Genomic DNA, 27,842 nt, shown 5'->3' with positions numbered 1-27,842 from the left:
ATGACCTGAGCCGAAGGCAGTCGCTTAACCAACTGAGCCACCCAGGCGCCCTTTAAATGATATTTTCAATTTGCAAGTCTTTATTTTGGGGGGGCTTAACTTATTTTTAACTTAAATTCAATTAATTGGGGCGCCTGGGTGGCTCAGTCGTTAAGCGTCTGCCTTCGGCTCAGGTCATGATCCCAGGGCCCTGTGATCGAGCCCCGCATCAGGCTCCCTGCTCAGCGGAGAGCCTGCTTCTCCCTCTCCCGCTCCCCCTGCTTGTGTTCCCTCTCTCGCTGTGTCTCTCTCTGTCAAATAAATAAATAAAATCTTAAAAATAAATAAATAAATTCAATTAATATATAATGTATTATTGGTTTCAGAGGTACAGGTCAGTGATTCATCAGTCTTATGTAATACCCAATGCTCATTACATCACGTGCTCTCCTTTATGTCCCTCACCCAGTTACCCCACCCCTCTCCCCTCCAGCAACCCTCAGCTTGTTTCCTATGATTAAGAGTCTCTTATGGTTTATCTCCCTCTCCGGTTTCGTCTTGTTTCATTTTTTCCTCTCTTCCCCTATGATCCTCTTGTTTGTTTCTTAAATTCCATATATCTGTGAGATCATATGATAACTGTCTGGAAAACAGTGTTTTGACTGGATATTGTAAGGCTAAACAAAAAAAGTTTCCCAAACACTGTACTCTAGTTGGTAAACTTATTTCTCTGGGGTATTAGTGAAACTCTTAAACTACTTGACATGCATCCTGGCTTTGAACAAATAAGTATCTTGTAGATAAAGCAGGCCAGGTTTCTCACTGGTAGAGAAAAGTTATAAATAAGCAAAGGGAGGAATGCTAGAAGGAACCCTATAATGCTGGATTGGAGTTGAAAATATCAGTATGAACTCATGTTTTATTTTGTTTTTCATTATATAATCAGATAGGTACAGAAATAAAGAGAGATATGTATGTATAAATGGGTTAGTAAACATGCATACATTTCCTACTCTGTCCACTGATAAGGCCTAGAAACAGTGACATCCCAGTTATAATAAGCACAATCAGTTGGTTTCTAAATACATCCTCAAATGAAAAGAAGCATAGCTCTTTGGAGAAGGAGTTGATTCTAGTGTTGGGATATGTAAAATGGGCCTAGAGCACCTTGTGATGCCAAAACTCCAAAAAATAAATAAATAAATAGGCACAGAAATAAACACAATACAGTATCTCCCTACAATGGAATATTATTCAACCTCATAAAGGAAAGAAATTTTGACACGCACTACAACATGGATGAACCCTGAGAACATCATGCTAAGTGAACCAAGCCAGACACAAAAGGACAAATACTGTATGATTTCACTTATATGAGGTATCTAGAGAGGTCAAATTCATAGAGAAAGCAGAATGATGGTTTCCATGGCCTCGGGGGAGGGGAAGGTGGGACTTACTGTTTCATGTGTACGTAGTTTCAGTTTGGGAAGATGAAATAGTTGTAAAGACGGACGAAAATGATGGTTGCACAACAATGTTGATGTACTTAATGCTACTGAACTAGCCACTTAAAAATGGTTACAAAGGTATGGGGCGCCTGTGTGGCTCAGTCGGATAAGTGTCTGCCTTTGGCTCAGGTCATGATCCCAGGGTCCTGGGATGGAGCCCCGTATCGGTCTCCCTGCTCAGCAGTCTGTTTTTCCCTCTCCCTCTGTCCCTCCACCTGCTTGTGCACTCTTTCTCTCTCTCTCTCCCTCTCTCTCAAATAAATAAAATCTTTTAAAAAAAAATGGTTACAATGGTAAATTTTATGTTATGTATTACCACAATTTTAAAAAATGAGTTTATGAAGCCACTAATGTGAGGAGTGATTTTAGAAAATATTTTGGTAGGAGCGCCTGGGTGGCTCAGTCATTAAGCGTCTGCCTTCAGCTCAGGTCGTGATCCCAGGGTCCTGGGATCAAGCCCGGCATTGGGTTCCCTGCTCCGAGCGAAGCCTGCTTCTCCCTCTTCCACTCCCCCTGCTGTGTTCCCTCTCTCACTGTGTCTCTTTCTGTCAAATAAATAAATAAAATCTTAAAAAAAAATAGAAAATATTTTGGTAAAGTTCAGCCAAAATTATCCTGGTTATATATTTAAAATTCTGCTAAAAATAATAAATTATACTCAAATTCCATCCTGAAAAAAAGGACACAGAAGTCAACTTGAAAAGAATACCCAATGGCTAAATATGGAACAATTTGAGAAAGAAAACAAATAATGAAAATATTGAATTTCATTTTATTTTTTTAAAGATTTATTTATTTGAGAGAGAGAGTGTGTGTGAGTGTGGGGCGGGGCAGAGAGATTCCCAAGTGGGCTCCAGGCCCAGTGTGGAGCTCAATGCAGGGCTCGATCTCAGGACCCCGAGATCATGATCTGAGCCGTTCAAAAGTCAGACACTTAACTGACTGAGCCACCCAGGTGTCCCATTTTCTAAAAAGACTTATTTGAGAAAGATAGAGAGAGAGATTGAATTTTAAGTCATAGAATAAATATCCATGAGTCAATACTGATATAAATAATTGATTAAATAAGTGAATAAGTGGAGAAGAAGGGTGCCTGGGTGGCTCAGTCGGTTAAAGCTCCCTGCTCAGTGGGGAGTCTGCTTCTCCTTCCCCCCCGCCCCTCCCCCTACTCATGCTCTCTCTCTCTCTCAAATAAATAAAGTCAAAGAATAGAATAAATATTCATGAGGCAATACTGATATAAATACTTGATTAAATAAGTAAATAAGTGGAGAAGGAAAAACATTTCTCTACAAAAGAATTCCAGTTAATAAGTGTATAAGTAATCAGAACAGTTGAAATCTCCATTAGAGTATCACAGTAATAATAGCTGACAGCAAGAACCACCAATGAATGCTAAAATTAATGAATAAATGTTTAAAGGGAAATGGCATATTTGCATAAAGCATCAGTGTCTCCTTCCAAATATTGTTAATCAGAAAAGGAAAGATAGTGACTTGACAGTGGAGAAATCTAGTAGACATCACCTTTCTCAAGGGATCAAGATTAACATCCCAGGTAATGGGACATAGGATGTGTGCGCTACCTGGTAGGATGTGAGAAGGACACATACCTCACTGACATTCTTCCCCCAAAGATATGGCCTCACTCTAACAATGAGAAAGTATCAGTAAAACTAAATTGAGAGTCATTCTATAAACTACCTGACTAGGATCCTAGGACTAGTAGCAAGGTAAAGGAAGGGACAGGAAAGACTGAGGAGCAGTCACAGATTGAAGGAGAGACTAGGGAGACACGAGTGTTATGTGAAATCCTGAATTAGATCCTGGAACAGAAAAAGGATATTGGTGGAAGACTGGTGAGATCCAAATAGGATCTGTATCAGGGTTTAGCAATGGCAATGTCAGTTTTGATCATTGTGCTGTGGCTATGTAGGATGTAACAGTGGAGCAAGCAGGGTAGCTCTGTGTTCTATCTTTGCAACTTCTCTGTAAGTAATAATTTACCTTAAAATAAAACATTTTTTTAAAAAAAAAAAGAAGACTGAAAATACCAAGTGAGGGCAAGGATATGAAACAAGAAAGGAGTATATAAATACTTGTAATCCCCTTGGGAATTTGTTTGGTACTAACTAATAAAGATGAAATCTTGCATATCCTATGATTTAGCAATTATACTCCTAGGTATATATGATAGAAATTCATATATATGTGAAGCAAAAGACAAATGCAGGAATGGTCATAGCAGCATTATTGGTAATTGTCAAGGAATATAAATAATACAAATGCCCATCAACAGAAGAATAAAAAAAATAATGTTGCATCTTTGTATGTTGGAAATAACTATACACAGCAATGAATTTTGAGCAAAAGAAAACAAGTATAAAAGACTATATACTTTTAATTCCTTTTATATAAAGTTTAAAAACAGGCAAAACTAATCTAAACTAAAACTCTAACTCTAAAACTAAAGAGGTTATAAATCAGAATGATGGTTACCTTTGGGAAGAAGGGAGGAGGAGTAATTTATAAGGGTCGTAAGGGAAGCTTTTGGGGGGTTGGTAATACTCAATTTTTTACTATTGTGATTACACAGAGTTTTTTTTGTTTTTAAAGATTTTATTTATTTATTTGACAGAGAAAGCACAAGCAGGGGGACTGGCAGGCAGAGGCAGAGGGAGAAGCAGCCTCCCCGCAGAGCAAGGGACCCTGATGTGGCACTCAATCCCAGGACCCCGGGATCATGACCTGAGCCGAAGGCAGTCGCTTAACTGGCTGAACCACCCAGGCGCCCTACACAGAGTTTTTATTAAGTTTATTATAACTTACTGAATTTTACCCTTATGATTTGTATACTGTTCTACATATCATACTCTAAGAAAAAGTTTTAAAGATTAAGAAGCAAGTATTTTTAAAAATTACATAACTGTGATCCCTATTAAGTGCCTTGGTTTGTATTGAAGAGATTTGCAAGGCTGGAGACAGGGGAGCCAATTTGGACACCTTTCGCGAAGACCTTAGGGTAGCGTGTGTAGGGATGGGTAAGATGAAACATCTTACAGAAATGCCAAGGAGATAAAATTGGCAAGACTTAGTATTTGATTGAAGGTGGTGAAAAATTTGGAGCTTTAGGCATTAAGCCACAAAAATCTAATGGATTTTTCTTTTTTAAAAAAGATTTTATTTATTTATTTGAGAGATAGAGAGAGAGAGCATGAGAGAGGGGAGGGTCAGAGGGAGAAGCAGACTCCTCGCTGAGCAGGGAGCCTGATGTGGGGCTCAATCCCAGGACTCCAGGATCATGACCTGAGCAGAAAGCAGATGCCTAACTGACTGAGCCACTCAGGCATCCATGAGTTTTTCTAAATGGTGGGGGAACATGATAGAAGTGAAATTTCTGAAAAGTTAATCTGTGGGCCACTCACAGCATATGCTACCTTCTATTATAATCAACCTATTTATAACCATGTCTCTGCTAGTAAGTAAATCACAAGCCTTTTGATGGAAGGGACCTGATTCTATACTTCCCTATATATCGGGGGCTTAACTTTATGCCACACTTCCATGGATTTATTGTCATGTAAGAAACAACATACGAGGGGCGCCTGGGTGGCTCAGTCGTTAAGCGTCTGCCTTCGGCTCAGGTCATGATCCCAAGGGTTCTGGGATCAAGCCCCACATCAGGCTCCCTGCTCAGCGGGAAGCCTGCTTCTCCCTCTCCCACTCCCCCTGCTTGTGTTCCCTCTCTCGCTGTGTCTCTCTCTGTCAAATAAATGAATAAAATCTTTGAAAAAAAAAAAAGAAACATATGATGATGTGGTACTGGATTGTGAATGGACAAGAAGACATTTTAGAAAGTACGTGAAGAAATCACATTAAAACACCTACTCTTAATTTTTAAAACTCTTATTACATCATAAACTCTCATTTAAACTTGAGAAATATATAGAGGGATATTTTAGTAACCTAATGAAGAAGTATCTACCTCACAGCGCTAGCTAGTCTTATTCTCAGTGGTGAAGCAAGAGGGACACTCACAGTAAAAAAAAAAAAAAAAAGTCATAACACAAGGGAACTATTGATCATCATGAATATTTATAATTGTTTTATCAATGTAATCATATTTTCAAAAATAGATATAAAGACTGGAAAGGAGACTACAATATTATCTATAGGTTGATATGATCATCCACCTGGAAAACTCCAGAGAAGTAAACAAAAAGATACTAAAGGATTTCTCTAAGTTAGCCTTCTTTCCTCTTATTTACATTTTAAGCCATCTTTTGAGTTTAGTATAAGTTGCACTTTCTCCATGAAGCTGATGCCAAGGAAAAAAGGCATGATGGTAGAGGGAGCTAAAAGGAACATTACTCTTGTCATTACTCTTGTCACCCTGGAATTTGTCCACTTATTATCATCCATTTATTCAACAAATATTTATCACCTCTCCCTCCATGCCCCTTCCATTTCCTCCCATATGAGGCAATCAATCTCAAGGGCTTGGGGTTAATCTTCCCCACCTTTCTCTAGGTTCATACAAGCCAATTGCAACAGCCAGGTTCTGTGATGAGTGACAATGAATGGTATGGGAGGGCTGCAAGTTGCATCTAGTATCTGTTCTCTCTTCCTTTCACAGTAATAGAATTTGTATCTGTGCACATGCTACTCAAGACTGGATTTGTCAGCCTTCCTTACAGCTAGATGAGGCCATACCCTTTGTTCTGCTCCTAGAATCTAAGTATAATTAATATGTACAACTCCTGGTCACGTTCTTAAAAGAAAGGAACATGCCTTCCTCTTTTCCTTTTTCTCTTTCCCAATGACTGGAATGTGAACGCTACAGGAAAAGTTGGAGAAGCCAGGTTGGATTTTGAGATGGAAGCTTTATGTTGAAAGTGACAAAACAAAAAGATCCAAAGAATCATAAATCTCCTGGTTCCCAACACCCCTGAGCTCCCTATTTACAGAAACTTTTATATGGGGGAGAACTGTTACATGCTAACGAATACAAATAATACAAATCTTAAACAAGACAAGTTGGTCCCTGTCTTTAAGGAGCTCACAGCCCAGCATTAAAATGCTATGTGATGAGCGGCACAGGAGAGCCGGTGGGTGGTGCATGAAGCCCTTGAGGGACAGGAAACCTAGTCTACAGGGATATCATGTTTTATCTGGCATGGGAAGGAAGGAAGGTGATGTGTTATCTACTCAATCCTGCTTTAAAAAAGTTCTCAGGCGCCTGGGTGGCTCAGTCAGTTAAGCATCTGCCTTCGGCTCAGGTCATGATCCCAGGGTCCTGGGATCGAGCCCCGCATTGAGCTCCCTGCTCCCTGGGGAGTCTGCTTCTCCTTCTACCCTTCCCCCCTTCTTGTGATCGATCAATCTCTCTCAAATAAATAAATAAAATCTCAAAAAAAAAAAAAGTTCGGGGCACCTGGGTGGCTCAGTCGTTAAACATCTGCCTTCAGCTCAGGTCATGGTCCCAGGGTCCTGGGATCGAGCCCCACATCGGGCTCCCTGCTCAGTGGGAAGCCTGCTTCTCCCTCTCCCACTCCCCCGCTTGTGTTCCCTCTCTCGCTGTGTCTCTCTCTGTCAAATAAATAAATAAAATCTTGAAAAAAAAAAGTTCTTCTCTAGGCTTCAATGACAACACCCTCCTGAAATTCCTCCTTCTTCTGTGGCTAATCCGCCCTCCCATACCAACTGGTAAATGTTGACCTTTCCCGGGGCTCTATTGTATATTCTCCCTCCAGGTGATTCCCTTCGTTCCCACGATAGATAGTACGGAGCCCCTCAGTGCTGATGACTGCCAACTCCAGCTCTCTCTTCTGAGCTTTGGACTCATATTTAACTGCCTACTTCACAGCTCCACCTGCAAGTCTTACAGGCATCTCAAACGTATTATGCCAAAATGTGAACTCTTCCTTTCTTCCCTCCAACCTGCTCTTCCCACAGGCTTCTCCCTCTCAGTAAAGGTTATCACCATCCACCCAGTTTGTGCGAGCCAGAAACCTGTGAGTCATTCTTACCACCTCCTTTCCCTTGCCTCCCACACCCACTATATCACCAAGCGTGCGGATACATTTCCAAAAACTCTCTGGCAAATCCATCCGCCTCTCTCCAGCCCCACAGTTCCACTAAGCTCCAAGCGCCTGCTAATCTCCCTCCTCCCCGATGGGTATTTTCTAAGTGAGTCTCACTTCCACCTCTGCCCCCTCCATGCTGTTCTCCACACAGCAGCTACAGTGATCTTTTTAGGGTACATATCAGACCCCTTACATGTCCTTCAACGGACTGCACTGAATGTAAGGTGAAATCCAAAATGCTTCATATGAGCCACGGGCGGCTGCCTCCTGCCAGCTTATCCCACCTTATCTCTGGACATTTCCCCTCCACCCCCCACTCATTCTGCTCCTCACCATAGCTTAGCCCTTTGCCACCTCATAGCTGCCCCTGTTGTGGGGAAAGGTGTGCCCCGAACCCTTTTCCTACTTATGTCTCGGTCTTAGTTTACTACTTCCTCAGAGGCCTTCTGCATCCTCCAATCTAAGTTACGCCCCTCCATTCTTCCCTTACGTAGCTCTTTGTTTTTCTCCCTGTGCAAGACTGCCAGTTGACTCCCCAAATCCGCTCACCCTTTCTTTTGTAGTAATAGAATTTATTTAGCTCGGCATATGGCTGCTCAGCTAAATTATGTTTCCCTCCTTTGCACCCAGATGTAGATGTGTGACCGTTTCAGCCAAGGGCATATGAATGGACGTGACACGTACAAACACTAGGACTTCTCTTTGGGTGACTGGGCTTACACTTCCCCATCCCATGTACTGGGAATGGTGGGATCTGAAGCAGTCACCTGGGACCAGGGTTGGAATCCATGTGTTGTATGGATGGTGGGACCACACTCACAAACTTGGCCTGCCTACTTATGGATGGTTATATGAGAAAAACAGATTTTAATCATATTTAACTACCAGAATTTTGAATCTCTTTGTCATAGTCCAGGGGCCTTGGCCGGGTTCTAAGTAGAGGAGTAAGGTCGGCAGGTAGCACATCCAGGAGGCGTGCCACAATGTGAACGGTGCCCCCACGGTATTGTGTAGCACTGTGGGACTCCAAAGAAGTGACATGGTCAGATATTCTTAAAAAGGACTTTGGTTACAATAGGGAAAATTGACTGGATGAGAGAACACACTGAGGCAGAGAGATCAGAGGAATGGTTGTTATAAGGCAGAGGATAGAGAACCTTATGGATGAGCCTAACACAGGGACAGAGAGCAGAAGACCAATTCCAGGGATATTTTGAAAGGTGGTCTCCAGGGAGCTTGGTGTTGACCGGGTGTGGTAGGCAAAATCATTGCTTCCTAGAGATGCCCATGTCCTCCTTCCGGGATTCTGTGAAATGTTACCTTACATGGCCAAAAGGACTTTGCAGATGTGATTAAGTTAAGGCTCTTGAGAGGAGAAGATTATCCTGGATTATCAGGATGAACCCAATGTAATCACAAGGGTCCTTATAAGAGGGAAGCAGAAGAGCTCAGAGCCAGGAAGGCACGCTGACAACTAAAGCAAAGGGAGAGTGGTGTGCTCTGAAGATGGAGGAAGGGGCCACGAGCCCAGGAATGTGAGCAGCCTCCAAAAGCTGGAAAGATTAAGGAATTGGATTCTCCTCTAAAGCCTACAGATGGAAGACACTTGAAGACACCTTGATTTTAGTCCAATAACACCCATTTTGGACTTCAGACTTCTAGGTAGTAAATTTGTGTTGTTTTGATCTGCTACGTCTACAGTAATTTGGTACAGCAGCAACAAGGAACTAATACACTGGGTGTGTGGGTAAGGGCGAAGGGGGCACCAACTGGGCGGATGACCACTTGGGAACCCAGAAGTAAGACTGAGTGGGGGAGGGGCAGAAGCTAATGAGGGGCTCATGTGGGACTCAGGGCCTGTGAAACAACCAACTGGACAACTGACCTATGGATCTGGCACTCAAGAGAAAGTGTCCCTGAGAGAGGGATTTGGGGGTTTCCTCAAGCATTCTGTGACTGAAGTGAAGGGAGTAGGTGAGAGCAAGCACAGAAAAAACAGAGTTAGAAGAGAAAAAGGCCTAGAACAAAAGCCAAGTGGAGTATACAAGGGCCAAAGAGGAAAAGAAAAATCCAGGGCTTGTGCGTCACATAAGTCAGAGGAAAGGAGAGTTTCAAGGAAGGGACAGTCAATATAGCAGTCCTCCCTTATCCATGGGGGAGACATTTTGAGCCCCTGAGAGGATGCTTGAAACTGCAGAAAGTTCCAAACCCCATACATACAAATTTATGATAAAGTTTAATTCATACATTAGGCACAGCTAAGAGATCAACAACATTAACTAGTACTAAAATAATTATAACAACATACTGTAATAAAGTTATCTGAACGTGGTCTCTCTTTCAAAATAGCTTGTTGTATAGTACTCACCCTTCTCCTTCTGATGAGGGGAGATGATGAAATGTCTCAGTGATGAGATGAAGTGAGGTGAACAACATAGGCGCTGTGACATACCTGTTAAGGGGGATCATCCGCTTCCAGACCTCGGTTGACCTCCGGTAATGGAAACTCAGGAGAGCAACACCACTGCTAAGGGGGAACTCCTGTTGCATCCAATGTCGCTAACGGGTAGACAGAGAAAAGCAGATGACACCATTTGCATAAAAGTAAAATCCCCACCCCTCTGTGTGGGAATATAGATGTTTCTAAGTATGTCTAAGATCGAGGAAGAAGGACTGGTTCAGAGCCAGAGCCCTGATGCTAGACTACCTTGGCTTGAATGTGGATTCTACCACTTAGTGGTGTGATCCCAGTCAAGTTACTTAACTTTGATGCGCACCAGGTTTCTCACTTGTAAAATGGGGTAGGAACAGTACCTACTTGCATCTGATTGTTGAGAGAATTAAATGAATAAATACATATATGGAAAGTGCCCTGCCCAGGATAAGTCCTCTTAAGTGTTAGCTATTGCTGTTATTATCATTATTACATGTTGTAATGTGTTTGTTATTTTAGAATAATAAAGTCTGCCAAAGGAAATAAGAGAAACAAACATCATAAGGAGGAAATACAAAATTAAAGTAGAAGCTGGTAGCTGGGGAGACAAAGTAGTCTGTATGTGAGCCGAACATAGAGGAAGGGCTGAAAGGTCTGAGTATGCACCGAATATGTTTGATGTGTAAATATTCATGAAGAACGTGAGACACTCAGTATTAGGAATAATAAAATGGTTAAAAGGTTAAACTGGCTACTCCCTGGTGACATCTACCCAGCCTCCATTAGTTCTTTGCCTGAGAAACGCAGATAAAATCCATAGCTACTCATCAGCCTAACTGGTGAGCTAGAACTAGAGCCAGGCATCCTGGTTCCCACGTCTCAGCAGAGAAAGCATGTGTTGGCTCTGGTCCCCGGCATCGCCTATCTGTCAAGTCCCCTGGTTCCACCTCACTTCTGGTCCTTGTCCCCACACCGATGACACAAGGAAGGCTGAATCAAGGAGAGAGGGAGAGGGAGAGAAAGGCCCAGGTTCTATTCATATTTCATAACATATACCACCCACTTATACCCTCTCCCAAGTGTGTTCATCTACCCTCTCTTCTTCCCCTGTATTGTACATTGATTCAAAAAGCATGAGATCTCAACATCTTGTTTTTGTGCCTCTCTGTGGGGTGACCTCTGGGATAGCCAGCCTGGCAGTATGTTGGGGGGCTAACCACCACACCCCTAAATTACCTCATGGGGGTAGGGAGATGCAGGAGTGGCAGATCTCTTTTCTTTGGTGCATGTGCGCATCTTCTCCTTAGTTCTACTGAAAAGGGAAGGGGCTGCCAGGAAAAAATTCCTGCCCTAACGAGGCCAGTGAAAACATTTTGTGCTATGCTGACCCTTGAGGCTACCCTGTCCTATCTGAAACAGAAACACCAGCTTAAATCTCTAGGGTGATTCAGCTTCATTATTCAACATGGAGCCACCTTTGAGCTTCTGTAGTCTAAGAGCTACCCTTTTTTCCTCCAATTTCTTCCTGCTCTCCTTCCTCTCCTATATGCAGGAGAGGATTTGAGCTATGTTAGACCTTTTTTTTTTTTTTTTTAAGGTTGCTTCTTTAATAGCTGGACAGAAAAGAATGATGATTCTATTATGACAGCTACCAACTTGGTACTTGTGAGCAGTCAGTTCCAATAAGGTAGTAGGAAGCCACGCTAGACCAAAATCTCTAACAATCCACCTAATCTCTTTCATTTGAAATTTTAGCGTTCACTGCCTTTGTTTTTACTTTTCTGCAAAAGTATTGCAACTGGATTTAGCATGAGGCTAATGTAGTTTAAGCTTCTGGGACCCTTCCTGGCCTTCGCGGGGAGAGGGGGCCGATAGTGACTTTGTGTTCATAATTTTGTTTTATTTTTCCTAAAGAGGGAACCTCAAATCCTAAAGCTTCAGGGCCTATAAAATTCTCATCAATATGATTTCGGGGTTAAGAGCTTAAATCCTGGATATAAAAAAAGACTTCCTTTTATTATTTAGTAATTTTGGAGAGGTCACATTAATTTTCAGCCTCGGTTTTATCAGTTGTAAAATGGGAATAATATTACTGTACCTTTAGGATTATGGTAACGTTAAATGGCCCTTAAACAGTGTTTCATATATAAGATATGTTCCTAAATGTTCACTGTAATTATTATTGTTGTTGTTATTGCCTGAACAGGACCATAAGCTCCCTGAGAACAGTATCCTGCACCCCCAGAGCCCATCACAGGCGCACAATCACTGAGGGAATGCTACCTTTTACAACCAACTGCACTCTCCCCACCTTCTCATCGCGTCTAACCAGAAATACAACTTTCATTACGTTCTTAGTGCGACACACAAGATTACCTCTTCAGCGACGCGCCAGATACTCAGTAGCACCTTCCCAATTTGAAAGGCTGATTTAGCTTCGGTGTATCCTTCCCCGGTGAGTCCTGAAACCCCACTGTTTGCCTCCGTCCACTGGCCCCTTCCTCTCTCCCTGGTCAACTGAGGACAGTCGGCCAAGGTCAGGGCTAGAGGCGCTGAGATAATTCGTTAAGAGCGTCAGCATTGTGTTTGCACTTAATAAGCGCTTAATAAATGACGATGGTGATGATTCCCAAGCAGGCGGCCATCTACTCCCCGCACCCTCCCCCGGCAGCTAGGCCTGCATCACTAGCCTGCGGAGGGAGCCGGGGTGGGGTGGGGTCGGCTCGGGTGCGGGGACACAACCACGGTCCGCTTTCCCCTCCTCCGCGCGCTTCGCCCGCAGGGCCGGTTCCGGGGGTCCCCCGGGGCCGCCGGCGCGGGCGGGAGGCCGGGACGAGCGGCCGCCGACGCATCCGCCGCCGCCGCAGGAGGCGGAGCGCTGCACCTGGCGGCGGGTCCTCGGCGCTCAGCCCTGAAACGGGTCCAGCCGGTAGCAAGCGGCGGAGGCCACCGGGCCGCGGGGAAAGAGGAGGTCGCGCCGGCGGGTGCGCTCGGTTCGCCGCTGCGGGTCGCCCCAGTCGGCACGCATCCCTCGGCCGTGCCCCGCCCGCCGCAGCCCCCGAGGAGCCAGCGACCCGCCGGAGATGGTGCGCGCCGCCCCGACAGCCGCCGCCCCGGCGCCCCGAGCCGCCGCCCCGCGCCGGGCGGAGAAGGCTCCCCGCGCCCGGCGCAGCTGAGCGCCAGCGCCGCCCGCAGCAGGTGAGTCCGGGCCTGGCGCGCGGGGAGGGGGGCGCTCGGCGGGGGGCGGCGCGGCAGCCCCGCCCGAGCTTCCCCTGCGGGGGCGGCCGGCCCAGAGGGCGGGGAGCTCCCCTCCGGCGCGCACACCTGCTGTCGGGGGGGGCTTTCTCAGAGGCGCGGCTCCCGGGGCGAGCAGGTGTGGGTGTCTCTGCTCCCAGCCTGGCTCGTCCGCCGCTCCCTCCCTTCCTCCCTCCCTCCCCTCGGCTTCTGTGTCGGTTGTCATCTTTATGGGGCGCTGGGGAGGCTGCAGCCGGCACCCCCGGCGCGCCCGACGCGGGCAGCACTTCCGCAAACGTAACTGGGGTAGGGAAAACAAAGGCGCTGCCCGAGGGAGCCCTCGCCCGGCTCTGGCAGCTGCAGGGGTGGGGGTGGGGGTGCCGGGAGAGGCCTGGGCCCCCACGTCCAGGCCCTTCTCTGCCCAGCTTGCCTGGCGCCCTTGCCATAAACATTCTCGGGGAGGGCAAGGGGGAAGCGAGAACCTGCAGCCAGCCCCAGTGACAAGAACATGACCACTCGTGTGCCAAGAGAAGGAAATTGACAGCGTCTGATTCCCCAGGTGAATAAATGCGAAATTACCTTTACCCCCATGCCTGCTACCGCCTTGTGCTTCTTAACTGAAGCCTAACATGGTCTAACATGTCCCTAGAGCTTTTTTGAGATACTAATGGGGGTTACTAGCCTTTCTGGGTCCTATTTATTCCCCAACCCCCTGTAATTTTAAGTAGGAAGGTGAAAAATTTCAAACGCAACTTATCCCCTCATTTCTCTCTTCGCCTCGCAGACAGGTGGATTAATTACCCGTCAGGCAGGCACACGGTGCATTTTACCTCTCCCACACACATTCACAACCACAGGCATTTCCTTTTCATCCAAAAATACTCAATAAACACCTTACAGAGCTCCTGGAACAGATAAAACCTTGCCTAATAGTTGTAGGAAAGAACCTTAAAAAGTTGAGGTTCTAATAACAGTTGGTGTCCAAATAGTTGCGTGTCCTTGGGCATGTCACACCTTCCTCAACCTCAGTCCTCTCACATGTAAAAGGGGATGGTTGGGTAGTATGGTAGCCAAGTTTCCCCTTATTTGTTCTAGAAGTTCAGGATTTTGTGGAAATCTAACCTCTTCAATATAGAGAAATATAAGGGAGTGGGTGGACAAACAGTTGACCAACAACAGATGTGTATTTAGTAGATTCCTGGTGTCTGCAGAGCATCCCTTCCCCAAGACATGGGGAACTAACTAAAGGCGTATGGATGGCCTTGCTAAGTAAAGGGAGAGGATAGGAACCCTAGTCAATGGTAAGATTGGCTTTTGACACTTTAAGCAGCTGGCCATTAGCAGACATGCAGGATATTTTCATTTATTTAGGTAGCCAGATGGCTTGTGTTTATCGCAAGTTGCAAGTAAAATTTAGGATTGCTTAGGAGGAGGCTGGGACATTGCTGTTGAGCCTGGTGTAAGACACTGGGTGAGTAGGAGAGAGGATCACATTTCAATAATGTGTTAAAGCTACTAAGCATGTTTACAATAATTTATTTCTAAGGCCCTTTCTGTTTGTGTACAGATGAGGCAAACTAAAACATAAAGATAAAACAGCAAGGTTTGATTGTTTGGTGGTATGAGGTATTGGATCACCCAGTCTGTCTGGATTGTTGACGGTAATAAGGCACTTTTTGAGTACTATGTTCAAAACACCATCTTACACACTTAATTTCTAAGTCTCTGTGAGAGAAATCTTTTCCCCAGCATTGTGGATGATGAAAAGGAAGCTGGGAAGAGTTAAGGAATTTACACAAACCACATAATCAGTGAGAAGGGGAGTTAGATTTGACCCCATGTCTCTGGCTGCAAAGCCTAGGAAATTTCCACATGATGTTCCTCCTTATTGGGGATCCATTGGGCCACACCACTATGCAGGTGCCCTCCCTTGCTTTTTGACTTTGAAAATTAACTACATTTCAGTGTACATACATTACATATGTTAACATTTATCTATGTAAGATGATCTGTACATTTATATTGCGTGCATATTAATGCATATATACTCATTTGTTCTCACCATTTTTAGGCTGAAGGCAAGTGTAAGAAAAATGAAAATAACCAAAGACATATTTAGTATTAGGCCGACAGGTTTTTTTGGCTTTCCTTTTTTCGATATTCAGGAAATCTTGATTTAGCAATCCCGTTCTAGGGAAAGGGAGATATGCAATAAATGTAAATATGTCTCTTAGCCGCTTTGGTACCTTGTCTTGGGAAAAGTCAAGATATAGTAAGTGAAAAGAGGAAACTGAAACAGAGCTTTACATGCATGTACCTAAACACGTGTGCCGGTATACATACACCTCGTTGTCCCCAAACAGTTGACATTGGCTACGTGAAGGAAGTAGGATGGGGTGGGGTGATAAGAGGGTGATTTTACTTTTTTCCTTATGAAGTTATGTTTGAACTTGTTTTTTAAGGGTCTGTGTCAGCCTCATTTGTTTCCCTAAATCCCAAATGACACATTATGTAGTACTTAGCCCTGTTGATTTCAGTAACATTTCTTTCCTAGCCGGTTTTCCTTCTCCATATTTAGAAGACACTTATTTACTGTTTTGTAAAATGGCACTATCTTAATTTAGTTGGCCAGGAAGCTTTTGGAAACTATCAGAGTCATTTGTTAAAACAATGATTTACTGGGGGCGCCTCGGTGGCTCAGTCGTTAAGCCTCTGCCTTCGGCTCAGGTCATGGTCCCAGGGTCCTGGGATCGAGCCCCGCATCGAGCCCCGCATCGAGCCCCGCATCGGGCTCCCTGCTCTGCGGGAAGCCTGCTTCTCCCTCTCCCACTCCCCCTGCTGGCGTTCCCTCTCTCGCTTTGTCTCTGTCAAATAAATAAATAAAATCTTAAAAAAAAAAAACAAAAAAACACACAATGATTTACTGGGGCAGAGCCCCAAAGAGAAAACCAAGCCAAAACTAAATAAGCTAAATGTGAAACACCTAAACCTTGAGCCTATATATCAGTATGTATTTGCTATAGATATTGCAACTCACCTTGCTAGTTTGTGGGTCTAAGTAGCTCCCAAGCACGCCCACACCCCCACCTCAGCACCAACAAAAACTACCCAGAGTGTTGTATTAAAAGTAGCCTCCATCTGCCTTGGTCCAATGTAATGTAAATGCGGCTGAGCAGGGGATGTGCAGATTGTGTTGAAGGGATTTTTGAGGCTTGGAGATGTGAATGAGAACACTGTATTACCTTATGCCCTGGTGGTCCTGCTGCATTTTAGGCTCGGGCGGGGGGGGGGGGGGTGGAGCAGATGGAATGAAATCTAGGCTCTGAGAAAAACCCATATTCCAGAGGGATGAAAGAGGATTGAGTAAAGGAGGGCTGAGACACCTTTTTTTGACATTTGTTCTCACATGTGTTTGAGAAGGGAAGACAAATCTAGGGAACATGTTGCAAATAGAAAACAGGGAAGTCCAATTTTGAATAACTCTGAGGAAACATTTTGATCCGAGACCAGGAGTGGAAACGGCGGAGAGTGGGAGTCTGGCCCTCATGAGTCAGCAGTGGCCAGAGGGAGCTGTGGTGTGGCTTTGTTGAGGATAAAAGGAGAACTGGAAAGAGGAACTGATGTTGTCTCAACAAGCCTGATTTATAGGTTAATTGTGCCAAGGGGAAGGGAGTAAGGAGCCTGGTGTGGTAGTAGCTGCCTGAGTGGCTATGTAGAGAGACCTCCACTGCACAAACAGGTGCCCTCTGCCTTCCACAAGCTGCTTCAGCGTGGGCCCTGCTGCCCGTGGGGTGCCAAGCAGCAGAGGAACTCTGCAACCCTGGAACAGTGGAGGAGCGGGTCCCTGTGAGCCATGTGGCAAATTCTTGTCTCATAACTGCGCTGGATACTTTTAGGGAAAAGATTAAGAGAGAACACACTTGGGCCCAAGGCCTCTCTTAACAGAGCGAAGTCTGAAGCCCCTACACTAAACATAAAGCAGAACCATACAAAGTGACAGGCACGCCATCTATGATTTAATGAAATACACTGATCTGGTCCAGCGTGGTCAAACTTTTGCGCCTAATATGGAGTACCTTCTTAATTCTCTTTCAAAATAAGTTCTGTGGAACTGTGTTTAATGAACAAATGAAACCCAAATTCACCAGTATGAGGGAGTTTGAATAAAAGATTTTATTGTTATACTCTCAGAGGGTAAAAATGACACACATTTTAATTTTATTCGCTGTATAATCAGGTTCCCTATATTTTGAAGGTGTGACATCTTTTTTAAAATTATTTTTTAAGTATAGTTGACATACAATGTTACATTAGTTTCAGGTATATAACATAGTGATTCAACAATTTATAAATTATGCAATGGTTACTGCAGTGTTAGTTACCATGTGTTACCCTACAAAGTTGTTGCAATATTATTGACTATATTCCCTATGCTGTACTTTTCATCACCACAAATTAACTGGAAGTTTGTACCTCTTAATCCCCTTTACCTATTTTGTCCATCCCCTCAACTTCACCATGGCAACCACCAGTTCTTTGTATTTATGAGTCTGATTCTACTTTTTTGTTTGTTCATTCATTTTGTTTTTTAGATTCCACATGTAAGTGAAATCATATGGTATTTGTCTTCTTGTCTGACTTACTTCACTTAACATAATACCCTCTAGGTCCATCCAGGTTGTTGCGATTGGCAAAATATCATTCTTTTTAACGGCTGAGTAGTATTCCATTGCATGTATATACACCACCTCTTCCTTATCCATTCATCTGTCAGTGGACACGTGGGTTGCTTCTATAACTTGGCTATTGTAATGCTGCAGTAAACCCAGAGATGCATATATCTTTTCGAATCTGTGTTTTCATTTTCTTTGGGTAAACACCCAGCAATGGAATTACTGGATCCTGTGGTAATTCCATTTTTAATTTTTTGAGGAATCTCCATCTTGCTATCCTGAAGATACAAAATCTTTTAAGGGTATTTCAAAGCCCTTGTAGCAGGCCTTTTCAGTTGTCTCTACCAGTAAGCGGGATCAGCCCAAGTAGAAGCAGACTTCAATTTAGCAACTCCCTGTGACTTTTCAGGAACTCCAGGATCAAGGGTGTCCTGATTGAAACTCAAATGCCTTGTTTTTTAATTTTTAAGATTTTATTTATTTATTTATTTATTTGAGAGAGAGAGTGAGCATGAGCAGAGGGAACAGCAGAGGGAGAGGGAGAAGCAGGCTCCCCACTGAGCAGGGAGCCTGACACAACCCCGGGGCTGGATCCCAGGACCCTGGGATCATGACCTGAGCCAAAGGCAGCCTCTTAACCGTTTAACCAACTGAGCAACCCGGGCACCCCATCAAATTCCTTGTTTTTAAAATAATGCCTCTTTTGTATTTTAAAAGTGATAAATGCTCACTGAAGGAAAATCCAGCAAAGTATAAGGAAAAAAAATTTAACTCCTAACTTCTCAGAGATAGCCCAACTAACATTTTGTTACTATTTTCTTCAAGTTTTTTTCTAAAATATATTTCATATGAAGTACATAAACTTATAAGTATAAACTTTTACAGTACATAAGGGTTTGTGTCCTGCTTTTTTTCACTTAATGTGATGCATACATAGATCATAAGCATTTCTCCATATTCTATTAATTCCACTCTATTAAGTTCTATTTTGCTCTCATTGGATATACCATAATTTATTTAACTGCTCCTATTACTGATTGCTTCATATGTTTCAGTTTTGATTATTATGAAAAGTACTGAAATGAACATCCTTACACTTAAATCATTGCATTCTAGAAAGGTTATACTTTTCTCAGTTAATGAGAGTCCCTATCAGTCTTCATCCTGGTAATGAATGAATATTTTCATTTTCAAAAGTATTGGTATGGCATGTATGTATTTTTACTTTAATGGGCTAGGTAATCAGTTTTTTCCTGAAAGAAATTGATAGCTCATGTTAACTCTCAATTTATCAGAGTTCTAACAGTATAAGAAACAATTTTAGATTACGTACACTGGAATGTGCTTAGGATTTAAATTATTTTTTTAGATGATAGCATTTAGGGGATGTAAATAAAAATCAGAGATGGTGGCTGCATGTCTGTAGAAAAATGTACTTTAAATCTTGAGGTCTATATTTTGATCTAAATTATAAATTCACAAAAGATTTGTCTGAGCACCTATAAATTTCTGTTTAAAATGCCTTGTCTTATGGGTAGATTGTACTTTCTTTAACCCTCTTAACTTCCTCAGTGTCTTAAAAGAGGTCAGAACATCCAGGTAATAACACCAGTCTTTTATTGAATAAGCTTTCATCAACAACACATTATAAATATCACATTATTTTACAAATGTATGCCCGTATGCACATAAGCGCTCTAACGTAATCTTTTATTACTAATACCTGGAATTGTGTTTTTATTTCTCCTTATAATTCTTATTTTTCCATAGTCTGCTTTTCCTGTGTTCCTAGTATTTTTAGATCTTGAACCCATAGTCCCATACTAATATATTTACCTGAGTTAGCCCTTTTCTGAAAAGATTTGGGAAAAAAAAATGTGTCTCTATGTATAAAACAGATTCACATAACAAGGTTTAAAAATAAACCAAAAAGCATTTTAATAGAATTGTAATTAGTCTTTTTTTGTTTTTACTGATGTATCTTCTCTATAAATTGCTGCTCAAGTAGAGCAAGCAAAAATTTATTGGGGAAAATCTTTCCTAAAACCTTAAGCAAGTCGTTTCTTTCAGTATCAACCTTTTAAAAATCTTTTGTTTCATGCTTTGAAAAGATAAGTCTAAGATTTTCCATGTTGCCTTCTTGCCAGAGAAATAAAGATTGCATTTATATTCATTAAAACAGTAAATCATTTGACCGTGGAGTCTTCAAAAGGTAAGTGTTGACTTGCTGCAATAGCCAGGTCCCCTGGGGCCGGGCTGGCGCTGACGGGGCTGCAGCCTGCCTTCTTTCTCTCTCCTCTAACCCTGCACCTCTTCTGTTACCTGGAAGGGGTCTGAAGACACCATTTCAATGTGAATAGATTTTCCAGGCTTTCACATGAAGAGTTGTGCTCATAGGGCCCGCTATCTGAGAACGCAGGACAGAAAGCTCAAAGAATTACATTAACGTTTGAAAATGAGTGGACCGCTTATGTGCGACACATGTATTTAGTGCTTTCAAAGACTTCTGGCAAAGACTCCATGGCTCCCACAGGTTGGAACTGTTGCTCGGGAGGACGCAAGTGGCTGGGCTCCCATGCCCACTGCTGTGCCTAGAGGGGAGTGAGTAGGAATGCTCTGGATGGGCCTGTCTTGGGGGACATGTTGCTGACATTCCAGACTGAAAAAGAGAATTTCCTCTCATTTAAAAGTTATGCACTCTGGGGGTGCCTGGCTGGTTCAGTCGGTGGAGCACGCGACTCTTAATCTCTGGGTTGTGAGTTTGAGGCCTACATTGGGTGTAGAGATTACTTAAAAATAAAATCTTTAAATAAATAAATAAAAGTTAGGCGCTCTAACTTTTGGTTCTTCCAGCACTCTGCTTCAGTAATCTGGGCATTTCCACCGCTTAGGTATTAGTTCAGAGGGAACTGGTTTCTAAGCTTCCGCAGTCGAAGTACAATGAATATTGGAAGCACAGCCTATTCATCAGTTCGGTTATCCTCAACCGACAGTTTCCTTGCCCTTTCTGGCTATTGCTCGTTGACTGTGCTTCGGGTCTGTATGTACAAAGGTCCTGTGGCCCGGCCAGCCCCTTCAAGCCCTCCAGTCTCATTCCTGACAAATAAACGCAGAGTGTGAGCAGCAGCTTATCCAGTGACTCTCACCCCATCTCAAACATCCACTGGATTTCGTTGTTGTTGGAGAAGCTCACATGATCAAAATATCTTTTAAAAAAAAACATTCTGTTCATGTTGTAATTTGAACTGTTACTTACTCCTCACACTGGGCTTGTTTTAAGGCAGGAAGTTAAATAAAGGCATAGAAGGAAACAAGGTTCTGGGGCCTGCTTCACATTTATGCTGTAAGCTCCTGGCACAACACTTAATCAGAAACCTAAAACAAATAAATAGGAATTTGCTTCCATGATGATTGATAAAGTCTAAGGATCTAAATGACCGATTTTTGAATTGTATTTAGTTGTGTCTTCCACAAAGTGAAAGTGAAAATCCACTTGGCTTTTTGCTAAAGCCACATTTAGGATTAAAGACTATTTCCTCCCTCACAACCACACCCTTAAGAGATGAGAATAACTTGTTCCTTTCACTCTCTTAGCAGTATGAAGGGAAATACGGTAGGATTTCAGCTCCTATCTTTCGCATTTATTATGTTACAAATATAATTAAAATGTTCCTACAGGTGGCTCTATTTTAAATGAATAGGTATTTCTGGCCTGGAGATACCTAATTATCATTCCAGTCCCTAATGAACAATGTTCTCTAGTGAGCCAGTGTGCTTCTTCTCCCTGCCCCACACCCCTGCACCCCCCCAAGAAAAAATTAGGCTGAGGACGTGGAAATGGATGTGAACATAAATTTAGTCTTGCTTTTGCTCTCTCTAAAGTAAATAAATCAATCTTTAAGAAAAAAAAGAAAAATGCTTTTTCATACATTATTTCATTTAAGCCTTAGAATCCCTCTGTGGGTTAGTTGACTTGGGTTCGTGTTTTGATCCCCATTTCACAATGAATAAAGGGAGGGTCAAAGAGGCACTGATTTGTCAAAGCCAGGAGAGCATCTGGAACTCCTCTCTGCACTTCCTAAAATTAATCTGTCACATTAAACTTTAGCAAAATACTATATATATATATGTATATATATATGTTGCTATCAGGTGCTTGTCAAAAATAATCTTTATTGTGAGTTTACAAGAGTAAAGGGCAATATGCTAAGTACTAGATTCCCCATTCAAGGAGTTTATAATCTAGTTGGGAAGACAGGAAATGCCTATAAAAAAAAAAAGCAATAAAATTATCCACAAGTCTTACCACAGCTCAGGTATGAGAGTAATCAAAGGAGTCAGGAGAATATTGTAAGTTGATTCTATTTCCAGATGTTATAAAAGATTGCATTAAATGCAATTCATAGAGTACTATCTAAAGTAATTCTAGGGTCACCTGGATCCTGGGCTCAGTCAGTTAAGCATCTGACTTTGGCTCAGGTCATGATCTCAGGGTCCTGGGATTGAGTCCCTCCTCTCAGGCTCCTTGCCAGCAGGAAGTCTGCCTCTTCCTCTCCCTTTGCCGCTCTCTCCACTTGTGCTTTCTCTCTCTTTCTCTCAAGTAAATAATAAAATCTTGAAAAAAAAAAGTAATTCTATCACAGGATATTAGTATTTATAATCAGTGTTGAGACCAGTACACTAAAATAAAAGATCAAATGTTAGGAAATCCTTAGGGGTTGCAGTAGCAAAATATTGCCATTCTGTTTTCCACACTGAAGCTATAATCTTCGTAAAATACAAATGTGGCCATTGTATTCTCCTGTTTAATTCTCTTCAATGGCTCTCTATTGTGCTCAAAATGAATAATACCAACAAGTTCTTACTATGTATCAGGTGCTGTGCTAAGAGTTCAACATGCATTATGCTTTTTCATCCCCCCAGCTACCCTAACGGAAAAGTATTGTTATATTCTTCATTTTGTAGATGCGGAGACTAAGAGAAGGAGCTTCCTCAAGGCCACAGAACTAGTCAGTGACAGAGCCAGGATTCTAATCTCTGCCAGTCTCACATCCCCTACTCAGCGACCCCTTTGTAGCGTGTAGAAGGCCCCCACATGAACACTTTAAGGGTCTCCTGTTATCCCTTCTTTTCCACTATCCTGGAATAGTTTTCCCATTCATCTTTGCCCAAGACAAATCCTGTACATCTTTCGGGGTTCAAGTTAAGTCCCTCATTCTCTTAACAACGTCTATCTGAAGTTTGGTCTCTCTGCTCTGAGCTCCAGACGCACCCCATTGTCTGTAATATTTCCTGTTAATTATGCGGGGCTTCGTAGCTTCCATTATTCTTGTCACCTGTCATTGAAATCTTCCTTGTGTTTTGGGTTTATCTTGTCAACTATAAAGCAAGTCTTTGAGGCCCAAGACCACGTTTTGGACATCCCTGTCTAGTAGCTACACAATGCCTTGAGACATAGGCTCTGCACAGACTGTCTGGATTTAAACATCAGCTCAGCCTCTTGCTCCCTACTGACCTTGGGCTAATCATTTACCTTCTCTGTGGCTCATTTTCCTCATTGTAAAGTTGGGAAAGTAATCTTACCCCAGAGGACTATTGTGATGATTAAGTGAGTTAATACATTTTAAACCTGTAGCAGATATTACTCAAGTGTTGTTGTGTTGTGGTTGGTAATAACTGTGATAATAATAGAGCCCCACTGAACCCTTATGAAAATAAATATGTTGTCAAGATGGCCAACCACGAGGTATGTATTCGCCACTGTATGAATCAGTTTGTCACCCAGCAGACAGGTTTTGCTATGAGCCTGGGAGAGGTCCACCAAGAATAACAGGGATGGCAGGTTGTGGGAGGAGTTTCCGTCCAAGTGGAATGATGTTGGTAGCAACTGTGGGAAGCAGTGAGTGTCTGGAGGGCTCAAGCTGGACCTTGGAGGATCAAGCTGGGCTGACAGGACTAGAACCAGTTTTGACTCTTTTACAATTTGGTTTGGCCATAAAGGAGCCATGTCAAAATGCTCCAAAAGGAAGAGGAAGATTCCAAAATAGTCATTCACCTCTATAGACCTTAATGCCCTTGTAGCTTGTGTAACTGTTATAAAACCAACCTTATGTTTCTTTTTCATGACATTGGCTAAAGGTCTAGCAGATCCTAAGGCAATCCTTACGGGGAAAAGATCTGTTGGAATTGACGTTGAATGCTAAGCCTCTGAGGAAAGCTCTTTCTGGAAAATTCTGGGGGTTGAACTCAATGTTCCAGAATGTAGTGGCTGAATACCAGGACTCTAAGTCTTGTTTAGAGGGGTTTCTCTATGTCTGCTGATAATAAATTGCAGCAGTAGAGACCTGCCCTGAGACTCATATTGCTTAAAGGCACGGAGAAGGGTCAGTAACAGTTGACAACGTAGAGCTAGCTCTGAGGGTTCAAAATGTGGATTTTCCCATTTTGCAGCCTCAGTACTGGTCTCTGGGCAATATCGAGTTATGATGGAAATGGTACCAAGAGGGGACTGTCCTTTCTGTGTTTCCGCTCCATCACTGAAAGTTATGTTGCTGCTACTTTATGTTTGTAAATCTGACCTTTGGCAATTATTATTCCAAACGGTATATTTAGGTTTAAGGGGTTTTTTTTCCCCCTGAAAAGCTGAATCCATTTCCATACTCATATATTTGTGGATACCTCAATACATGTTTGAGCAGTTTCCATTTAAATGCATAATGAAGATAGCTATCAATTTTAACAAGAATTATTTCATCACCTGTCATCAATAATTCAGAAATACCTGCTAGTTGATTGACTCAGTATAAGTACTGGTAGAATGTTTTTCCAGGTTTTAAAAGGCTGTGTTATATTTTCATGGTAATGGTGTTGATTACTATCATTAGAGAGTGCTAGGTGAGAAAAGTTTTCTGCTTTTCTAATAAATAAAAGTCCTTCTTATCCAAGTAGGATTAACTGCAAACCTATAGTAGAGATTTCCCAGAGAAGTTCATAAATTTAATTCTGTGTATGATTTGTAATTTCTTCTCTCCTTTTTAAAAATTTCTTTTAAAAAAATCTTTAAAAAAAAAGACTCAGAGGTTTAAACAAAATGTTAGCTTAGTGGGTTCATGTTGTTAGACTACTTAATAAACAATACCTCTCCTTGGTTTGTAAACAGACTAAGTACTTCCTCCAGCATATAAATATTTTTCCTGCTCTTTATACTTGCTCTATCAATCCTTATGGCAAATTAAATGTAATCTAAGTCAGCCAGAGCATGCCGTACGTTGGGGCATGTTTTAATTTTATTAAAATACAGAGTTTGTTTTGGTTCATTTACTTCTTTTTGTCCCTGATCCTGTGATTGTACAGATGACTGTAGTTGAACTGTATTTTGTCACTGTGTTTTAAATGTGATTGTTTTGGTTCCTTTTCCTCAAAATCTAAATAAAACCTGAAAATATTAAGTCTAAACATTAGTGTCCTGAATTGAAACTAAAAGTTTTTGTTTATATTTTTAGAATTGAAATTCTTAAGAATTCATATTCTTACGGATATGACATTCATACAAAGGTACTGAATATTATAGGAGAAGAACATTCCAGTAACTACTTTGCATTTGTTGATACTTAGAGAACTACTTAACATCTGGACTCATGGAGCAAGAGAAACCTTGCATGAACTTATGATAATCAAAAATCATTTGAATAAGATGGTGAGGAAAGAATGGTTTGGGAGAAAGTCACTCAACAAGGTTTAAATCCAACATTCGAATGTAAGGTATTTTGCAGCTTTGAATTAGCATTTGGGCATCAGTTCTCAGCATCACTTGGACAAATCAGAGACTTATGCCTTTTTAAAAGGACTTGGTGTCCTTCTGTGACCTACTTGTTAAAGACTCAGTGGTTGATTTATGGAGGATAATTAATTAAAGCCCACCTGATTGGAATTCATAGTCAGAATTCATTCTGTACAATTCTGAAAACTACTTTTAGTCTGGGATAGAAGGATACTGGTAGCTGTTTCAGTTGTTATCTTTTATAGAGATAAAGCTCACATGACTGCATATTTCTTTTTCAGTTTTGATTTTTATTTTTTAAAGCAGAGATAGGCATGTACAAAGTTTTTTTTTTTTTTAAAGATGAACAATTTTATAGAGCTCGTTTAAAAGTAAAACAACAACCAGATTCTACCCCATCGCTCATTTCCCATCAGAGGCAACTCCTTCCTCTGCATTTTAGGCTACCATTTTGATATTCACCTGTGTATTTTTAAATAAAATGCTTGTATTCTTAACTCTTGATTTTTAAGTGTAGGCATTATCTACTGTCTTCTCACTATGGGAGATACGGAGTTAACTCTTCTTTCCTGCCTCAGCTCTCTATACCTATTCAACCTTCTCATTTCATATCTTCTCAATGTGGTGATGTGGCAATTTTGGAGTTCAGTAGTCACTATTTATTTGCATTAGTATGACTGTGTGATTACAGCTGAGACATGCAGTAAACTATGCTTATTTTTCTTTTCCTGTGCAACTTTTCGTTTTCTTGTAATGTTTTGCTTACTTAACTTTCTCTGTACTGACCACTGATTCCGCCCTAAACTCTTCACCAATTATCTAAATTTCCTCTTGGGACATTCAGATGTACTGTTACTCTGTCAGTGTCATTTTGCTGTTAAAGGCTGTCCGGGGGCCTTCAGACCTGCCCCCTGCTAGACCCGCTGCCCTGTGTGTCTGGCACGTAGCTGTCAGGCCGGGACCTCCAGTCACCAGCGTGCCTGTGTCCCTTTGCCTCTCTCCCACGTCAGGTCTTTTATGTCCTGTATCCTCTGTCTTACTCTCTCTTGATTTAGTCCCTTGTTTTGGTGGCACACAACCTGAGAAAGGGTACACAAGAGGTATGTTTGGGAAATTACGTAGATAAAATGTCTTTATTTCACCTATAAACTTGAATAGTGATTTGGCTTGCCATAGCTCCCACTGAGAAATCTGAAGTCATCTCTGGTTCCTGATCCCTAGTATGTGACACATTTTCTTCTCTGAAAATTTGTGGCGTCATCTGTGTGTCCAAGTGTTCTGAAATCTTCATGATGTGCTCTGGCTTGGGTCTGTTTTATTCTCTGTGTTGGGCACTCAGTGGGTCATTTCAGTCAGATAATTCATAGCTTTCAGTTCTAAGAAATTTTTTTGGATTAAAAAATTTCCTTTTCTTAATATTCTTTATTTTCTCTTCTTGGAGTTCCAGTTTTTTAGATACTTGACTTTCTGGATAATCCAGTATTTGCCTTGTCCTTTCTTTCCTACTTTCACCTCTTTTCTTTTTTTCTTCTTTGTATTTTAAGTTCTTTTTTTTTTTTTTTTTTTGCGAGAGAGAGAATGAGAGAGAGCACGAGAGGGAGGAGGGTCAGAGGGAGAAGCAGACTCCCTGCTGAGCAGGGAGCCCGATGTGGGACTCGATCCCGGGACTCCAGGATCATGACCTGAGCTGAAGGCAGTCGCTTAACCAACTGAGCCACCCAGGCGCCCCTGTATTTTAAGTTCTTAAGTTCATTTTTGTTGAAAAAAATATATAAATCTGTGACGCTTTTACACATTGAATGCATCCATATGATAAAGACCCAGATCAAAAAATCCTAAAATTCTCAGCACCCTAGTACCCCATCTAGTCACTACCTTCCCCAAGGGGAACTACTTTTAAAAATTAAGCTTTCTGTTTTGAGATAACTGTAGATTCACATACAGTTGTAAGAAATAATACAGATAGCCCGTGTATCCTGTGCGTACTTTTCCCCAGTGGTAACATCTTGCAAAACTTGAGTACAACAGCACAACCAGGATACTGACACAGATATGGTCAAGATATAGAACATTTTATCACCACCTGAATTTCTCACGTCTCCCTTCTGTGGCTACCACCACTTTCCTCCTGCCTTTGCTCCGTATGGAA

The 27,842-nt window shown here is 42.1% G+C and overlaps 1 protein-coding gene across 4 annotated transcripts in view; it reads left to right on the top strand.

Annotated features, from left to right (window-relative positions):
• The first annotated feature begins 12,383 nt into the window (after positions 1–12,383).
• MFSD6 (major facilitator superfamily domain containing 6) overlaps positions 12,384–27,842 on the top strand; it is a 68,223-nt gene continuing 52,764 nt past the window's right edge. For 2 of the 4 annotated variants that reach the window (XM_081813957.1, XM_081813958.1), the window contains exon 1: positions 13,063–13,204. The gene's annotated coding sequence lies outside the window, so the exon portion shown is untranslated. Of the gene's footprint in view, positions 12,462–13,062; positions 13,205–13,588; positions 13,800–27,842 lie in introns of those variants that run through there. The other 2 variants (XM_031038383.2, XM_006726965.3) reach the window with 2 other exon arrangements.

Source organism: Leptonychotes weddellii, chromosome 3, assembly GCF_054177405.1.
Source record: "Leptonychotes weddellii isolate Sample4059 chromosome 3, ASM5417740v2, whole genome shotgun sequence".
Lineage (NCBI taxonomy): Eukaryota > Metazoa > Chordata > Mammalia > Carnivora > Phocidae > Leptonychotes > Leptonychotes weddellii.
This window is presented reverse-complemented; position numbering and strand designations above follow the sequence as displayed.